Source organism: Aedes aegypti, chromosome 1 (assembly GCF_002204515.2).
Source record: "Aedes aegypti strain LVP_AGWG chromosome 1, AaegL5.0 Primary Assembly, whole genome shotgun sequence".
Taxonomy (NCBI): Eukaryota; Metazoa; Arthropoda; class Insecta; order Diptera; family Culicidae; genus Aedes; species Aedes aegypti.
Genome location: NC_035107.1, coordinates 142,282,234 through 142,290,105, shown reverse-complemented (window position 1 = coordinate 142,290,105; position 7,872 = coordinate 142,282,234). Strand labels below are relative to the sequence as shown.

The following is a 7,872-nucleotide window of genomic DNA, read 5'->3' as shown; positions in this document are numbered from 1 at the left end:
AACATTTTCTTGACGTCCTGGGCATAGAGGCACATGTACAAGAATGGTAAATTGACAAGGAAAGCTCTCAGTCAATAAAAGGTTTATTTTATTAAAAGCCCATTCACAAATTTCATAACGTGGAAGGGGGCAAAACATGTAGTGGGTGGTTGTCCTCAAAATGTTACAGCCCATACAAATTATGTAGAATTTCCATACAAAAAATGGTACGAAGGGATGGGTAGGTGTCAAAAATAGCAATTTTTGGCGTTATGCAATTTGTGAATGATCTCTTGAACTGCGAAAGTGCACACTGAGCTGATAAACAAGCACTGTCCCAGAAGGAATGAGAAGAAAATAGTTGCCAACAAGATATTTTGAAAGAATGGCTGACATATAAAAGAAGGGAAAATATATTATGAACATTTTACCGACGAGCTTTACGCGCCATTAATTACCAGTTTTCATTTAGGGTATGCGATATGAGTTTTTTCCATGGCGATACGAAATGCGGAATTTTCAACATCGTTAGTTGCGAAACGAAACGAATAATTGAAATATTCCGTAACAACCGATACGAAATTCAAATCCTCACGAAATGTTTCGAAACGAAAAGAAACTTTTCTGAATATACAGCGATTTTTTGTGTTGTGATAATTTTTGTATACATACATGTGGGGTGACTTCTTATATTGTTGACAGCTTTATTCAATTTGTTAGGTAGGTGGGGGTGTATTTTTGGTCGTAAGTACCTAAGAATAATTCAAACGTCTTCATTTGTAACATATTTACTGCTTCATCCAAACACGCAATAGGTATTTGGCGCTGCAATTTGGGATCTTTTCGTGTTGAAAATTTTTCTAACTTTCAAGGAAAACCTACATGTCTTATGCCTTGTTTGATAAAAGTCTATTCACAAATTTTAATGTCCTTGCTCGCCCACTTCTTAAAATGTTACAAATAAGGAGTGGATCGAAAAATTGTCGCAAACAGTTTAAACAATCTCAAAAAAACTTAGTTGAGCCCACAACGCCTTACAATATATAAAAAAAATATTTGATAAAATTTGGAAGAAGTGCAAGCGTAATAAATTCCAAGTGATATTGCTGAAGGAACTAAACAAGGATTCCCTGGTCGAGTTTATTGAAGAGTTTCTGAATAATTTTCTGGGGAAACTGTGGATCAATTTTTTGAGGACTTACTCTATAAATGACTAGAAGAAGAAATGGAAAAATTCTGCGATTTGCACACGGTGGTTGGTCATTTGGCATAAAGTCGTTTGGCATAATGAGTCTGAAACCAAGAATTTCTCAATTTATCATTTTTACGTTTCTGTTGATTTTTTCTGATGACATCAGGCTTGTTTTGGAGTCAATTATGACAACTTTATTCAACAATCATTCGCTCTTGAATAAATTTAAGAATATTAGGAAAGTTATTGCCAATAGTATTTTATTATTTATCCAGAAACTACCCTTCATTCAAATATTAATTCTTCTTTTGAGTTTCGCCATCGGAAAAAACATTTTGCACTGTAGATTTTTATATATTTAGCACAAATTTACCCTTCTTTTAATTGTTCTATTTTTTAAATGATGTAACCATAATTATAGGTATAGTAACTGTTGATCTAAAATTCCAATAAATTTCTCCTTCTTTTATGCATAGGCTGTTCTTTGGAGCCATATTTTTTAAGTTTTTGTTTGTTTCCAACTGACAAAAGGGCGGCAATCGATAACATTGATCTGGTCAAATTATCAGCGAAAAGAGAAATCGATTACTCCAAATGTCGTTTCCCCGAACACCCGTTCACCGAATGCCAGTTCCCCGAATATCCCGTGTCCCCGACTAGCCCACTTCCCCGAAAAGTTTTAAGGTGATTATAGAACGAAGCCACACCTGAAATTTTCAAGAGCACAACACTTGAGAATCAAACAGCGTTGAAAATTTATCTCATTGGTCATCATTAGCAAGCAAGTAATTTGATTGATTTTCAACACGATCTGTTGTCAGATTCTCCAGTCTTGTGCTCTTGAAAAATCAAAGTTTGGCTTCATTTAATAATCACCTTAAGCACTCATAATTGTCGTTACTTTATACATTTCAGGATGGTGAACTAACTGACTATCTAATTTGTACCCTTCTCTATTTAATTGGCGGTTCTCTCGAGTTTAACCGTCCTCAGCATTTTTGCCAACATGTGCATAGCCCAGAATGACAGAATACTTCCTTCGTTTGACTGTTTATCGTTCTTTCTCATCACCACTTTTCGGGGAAACCAGTTATTCGGGGATATGGCATTCGGGGAAAAGTAGCACAATCACTCCGATGATTCTGAACACACTCTTTTATGTCTTATGTCGTTTTATTATGCCGCAATAATTATTGGCGTCCATTCTACTATTGGTTTAATTATAAATTTTGCCTTCTTTTTAAAATTAGACTGGTCTTTATATTTATGTAGGACTATCCCCATATGATCTACCAGTTCCACACAGCACCCGAACATCACCCCGCGAGGAGAAGCATACGAATATAGTGTCAGTATCTGAAAGTGAGAGCTATCGTTCGGTCACGTTTTGAATTCTATCCCCGTATCTGAATGTTTACGATATCCGAAGTTGTCGTCCAAAACGCGTATCCCTTCGTATCGCGCTAGAAAAGTGAAGCATTTAATTACTTTTTGCTACATTTATACTGTTTTAAATTTTATTATTTAGTTAAGCTAAATGTTAACCATTTTTATATTTGGCTGGTTTATCAATTCTTGCCAAATGTGCTGCTAGAATGATAATTACTTTAGAACCTGCCAATATTCAACATTTACTTTTTTGGGGCAAACGCGTGATCTCCTTCCAAGATATGCTGGAAAAAATATTATTTCAATCACAAATTTTCCCTTCTCTCGATAATAGACAGTGTTTTTGATGTATACTTCCCAATTAGAATTAATATTGAACCGTTGAAAAGTTTTGCCACAAATATTTTCTTTTAAAGATGTGTTATTCATTTGAACTATGCTGTGAAAAGTTAGAGCCTTAAACATTTTAATCGAAAAACAATCTGCTCTCGTATATAGGCTATTTTTGCATTAAGTCGCATTGGTAGATCTTTGGATTAGAGCTTTTGATATTTAGCAAAAAAAAAATCCATTCTTTTATCAAGAAATTTTCATCGAGTGTTACGTCCATACTAGGACCGAACTTGATCTGTAGCGAAATATTCTATGAGCGTTACCTTGATGAATAACTGCGAGCTTTCTTTGCCAATTTACCGTTTTCAAATATGTAAATCGCAACAAGCTCAAAGGTACTCTATGTTCTGATATGTAGCGACCCGTCACGAGTTTTATTTAGTAATGCTCTCTAATGTCACAACAATGTTTGAAATTCTTAGCTTGGAAAATCTCTGAACGAACACCACGCTTGTTTAGAACCTACCATTTTTTTTGCTATGGGCTCGGTGGCGTTGATCCCGGTAAAAGCTTAAAAAATGCCGATATTTATTATAAGTCAAACATTATGCCAAATGACAATTATGCCAAACGACTTTATGCCAAACGGCTTTATGCCAAACGACCCTATGCCAAACGGCTTTATGCCAAACCGGGGTACAATCTTTGCACACATTACAAGAATGAGTAATTTTGCAGGACGAAAATTTTTACAGTAATCCATGTGGAAATAAATGGAGGTATCTCCGTTTATTTACTTGTGCAAATAATAAATAAATGATCCTATTCAAAAATCTGTAATTTTTCATTTTGAAATACCCTAGGTACTTCAATAAATTTGAACCTTAATCCGGAACCATCCCTAAATTCAAAATAATCAATGCATAAATCAAAAATATAGGGACCTTCCTTAACCGAGTGGTTAGAGTCTGCGGCTACAAAGCAAAGCCATGCTGAAGGTGTCTGGGTTCGTTTCCCGGTCGGTCCCGGATCTTTTTGTAATGGAAATTTCCTTGACTTCCTGGGCATATAGAGTATCATCGTACCTGCCACACGATATACGATTGCGAAAATGGCAACTTAGGCAAAGAAAGCTCACAGTTAATAACTGTGGAAGTGCTCATAGGAACACTAAGCTGAGAAGCCGGCTTTGTCCCAATGGGGACGTAATGCCAAGAAGAAGAGGAAATCAAAAACTTATTTGTAATTTTTACAAAAAAATCATCAAAATCAAAAGAGAATTTTTAAGTTTTGATGCCGATACCCAGTACTGTTAAGCTGCCTTGCGATTTTTGGCATTCTATACATGTGATAAAGCGTGATCAATATTAAACTATTCGAAAAAAATACGAAGAGAGAGGAGTAGGTTTGTCAGGCACATATATAAATCTAGATTCATTTTTTGATATAAAATAATATAAGCATTTTCCTCGTTTAAGGTGATAATAAATCGAAGGCATACCTCAAAATTTCAAGAACAAAAATCTAAAGAAGCAGACAGCGGTTCAAGCTGAAAACTTGATAGATTGGCCAGCGAGTGACCAGTTGTCAGCTTAATGTCTGATTCCCTAGATTTGTTCTCTTGAAGATTTGAGGTGTGGCTTTGATTTACTTTAACCTTAACCTCAAAGTGTCCCGATACCACCGTGTAAAAAAGTATCTTTAACTATTTCATCTTCGTCCGTTAGTTGTGAAAGTAAGAGAGAGAACTAATGCGCGCATAAATGATTACCTCCACCTGTGTTAATCCAGAACATTGGAGACTCACGCCCTGCAAAAATATTGTGGAAAGCTTTTTTTACTTTTGGGTTTCTACATAGGAGTGGAAGCGTGCGCTTTTCCGTTTTTGTTCGAAATTAAACTCGAAATTTCGCGAAATTTTGTTTTATTACGTTTGCTTTCAAAGTTCCGCGGAAGTATTTTTACAATTAGATGAAACCGTAACGAAATCGAAAAATAAAAATTTCACTTGTATGAGTTCCGTGGAATTTAGCGGAATTTTGTTTCGAAGCGTGTTTGACGGAATCTTTCGGTATTTGGCACACCCATAGTTTTCATGGTTTATGGACAAAAGGTCGAAAGACAAAAGGTCGAATGACAAAAAGTCGAAAGACAAAAGGTCGAAAACGATTTGCATGGTGGGAAATTTTTCCTTCTTTGAAAACAGATTTTCGACCTTTTGTCCCTTCTTTTTTGTTTTTCGACCTTTTGTCCTTTCGAACTTTTGTCTTTCGACCTTTTGTCCTTTCGACCTTTTGTCCTTTCGACCTTTTGTCTTTTGACCTTTTGTCATAGATTCGTTTTCATTAGAGACGCATTTCTGCCCGCAGAACAAGATACTTAACTGTATCTCATACTATTCGGGGTAATGGCTCATTCGGAGTAGTAGCGTTCGGGGTAATGACCTATCCGGGGTACTGGCTTTCGTGGCGTTTGGGATAATGGGATGAAGCCAAGTGGAACTGTTGCCTAGCCTAATTTGAATCCTATAAGGTAAGCTATTAACCACGTGGTCATATAGAGGGGGAGCAGAGCGTCTGGCCAAAACTCTTCGAAAACAAAAAGGGGCTTCGTAGCCGTGCGGTTAGCGCCACCGAGGCATTTAGCCGCATCGTGCTAAGGAGTGTGGGTTCGACTCCCGCCTCAAGTCGAAAAACTTTTCGAGAGGAATGTTCTTCGGCTGTGCCACTGGGCGTTGCATGCTAGTCCGTTGTCTAGTGTGGTGCTTCCTTCAAAGGGCACTGGAAGCATTAACGTGTAGTGTCTTTTTTTAAATAAGACATGTTAATAAAAGATGTGACCTTCGGTGTGACATTGACAAATTCACATTAGTTTATGAGATATAGCCGTACTCAGAATAAATCTTTTGGACAAATTAAAAAGGGCATAACTTCAAATTTCAAAACAAAAATGGGGTTTTGCTAGTAAGCGTGGGAACTTCATTAGAAAATTTTGTTATCGTTATGTTTGTTGCACTGTGTTAATAACTGTGGTAGTACTGAATAGCATGCTTTGTCCAAGTGTCATCCGTTATAACAAGAAGAATAGAAAGGAAAAGAAAAATGAAAAAATTGTTTCTTTCATTTTTTGTTTTGAAAAGAAAAGTAAAAAGAAGAAAAGGAAAAAACAGGGCCAAATTAACAGAAAACATAAAGAAAGAACAGAATTATAATTAAAATATAAGCTGAAACAAAAGAGGATTGACTTTGTTTAACATTGCCGATTACAGTCAGTTGATTCCTAAACTGTGGGATAAGTGTGTAACACTCACATAACAAGCTTGGGACCGACCGGTGGTTCCCACCACGCCAGATGAGCGTTTGTTTTCATCAATCCGACGAGAGCGAAAGAGCCACAGAACGGCACTTCGGGAGCTGTTGACATAATGTAGTCACTACATAGCAGCGTGTGAGTATGGATAGGTACTTAGTCCGGTGAGTTTGCCGGGAATGAGTTACCCAAAAGCTCCGCCAATAGCCGACAGCTGAGCTGATGGTTCCTTGGCTATGCTACCAGGCTGGAGAACTTTTTCACCTCAGTTTCGTTTGAGCCGTTGCATGATTAACATATCAACTCCACATATCATTTTTGCGTGTGTGTATTCTCAATAAAATTGTGCAGTTTTACACAAGTTTTTAGCTAAGATATTTGATCGAATCGAGTGGTTTTGGGCAAAGAAGTGCAGCTGTTCAATCAATTTTCCGGAAAACACCGCAGGCAAAGAAAAAAGTAAGTGTTTTCTGCTCTTGGGCAAGCTTCCCAGCTAAGTATGCTTGTTGGAAGCTCGGATTGGGGGGCGGGGAAGCTGGTAAATTAGCCGTTGCCCGAGTGGCCTTGTAGATGAATTTTTCATGGCATCCAGAGTACACGGAGCGTGGATGATTGACCTGAGGCGGTTGTAATTTAAATATTGATAAATAAAACTGGAAAATGTGTGTTTTCAATTGTGAGGAAACGTGGATCCTGGGGAAATCAAGTGAAAATTGTTATTGCATATGGGAAACGTGCAGCAATGTGAATGTGAAAGTGTGCGTGCGCTGGACCTTGGAGTTCCGGATGACTTTGGGCAAGCCCGTCGTCGACTTTCCTTTGGTGGCAAGGGATTTATGGTTTTCTCTCTCCTTTCCGAGCAATTTCCTTCACGTGTGTATAGTGGGCCTAGCGGCACCGTAATCAATTTATGAGATTGAAATCTACGGCTGTAATGTGGAAGAGTCTTGCACTAGAATACCTACATATCGGATGATCATCTCAAGCTACGACGGATGGTCGGTCATCAGGAGGTGTTCAACTAGACCCCACTCACCGCTTCATGTGGGTATATGTATGTATGTGTGTGTGTTTGTGTGCGCTTCTTGATTGGTGGGTGGGTGGGTGAGTTTATTTGGCTGGTTCGCGCGAAAGACTGTGTGGAATGTCGAAAAGGAAAACGTCGTAAAGGATGACCCTGACTGTGGACTATCACATTTCAGGGCATCCGCTCTTCATCTCGCCGTTCGTTCTCTGCGACTCTGTTTTGTGTTTTCACACCCACACAATTGTACGCTACGTTTCGGATGCCTGGAAATCATGTAATGTCTAGCTGATGGATTGTACAAGAGCAGCTGAAATAGTATCGAGGCAACACAAAATATACTATATAAATACGTGAAGCTCCATAGTGCGAACCCACTCATAAATCCTTTGCGATGGGGTTATAACACGTTCATCTTTCTGTGCAGGTATTCCCAATCTGGGTTCCAACTCTGACAGGTATTAAATAAATGGAACCTAAGTTATTATTTTGAGCTAGTTTTAATTTGTCCAGAGCGTTAATGAATGTGATTGAAAATGTATAGCTTTGTGCAAGCTTTATCTTCTAATCATCAAATTTTTATTAATTATTAATTTAACGCTCTGATATGTGAGGAATATTTCGAAATTCACGAAAAACTCTTACA

The 7,872-nt window shown here is 37.8% G+C and overlaps 1 protein-coding gene across 1 annotated transcript in view; it reads left to right on the top strand.

The window, feature by feature from the left end:
* Positions 1-6,463: 6,463 nt before the first annotated feature.
* The window catches only part of LOC5575867 (acetylcholinesterase), a 120,470-nt gene continuing 119,061 nt past the window's right edge, over positions 6,464-7,872 (top strand). Inside the window, exon 1 of the mRNA XM_021849077.1 lies at positions 6,464-6,661. The gene's annotated coding sequence lies outside the window, so the exon portion shown is untranslated. The remainder of the gene's footprint in view (positions 6,662-7,872) is intronic.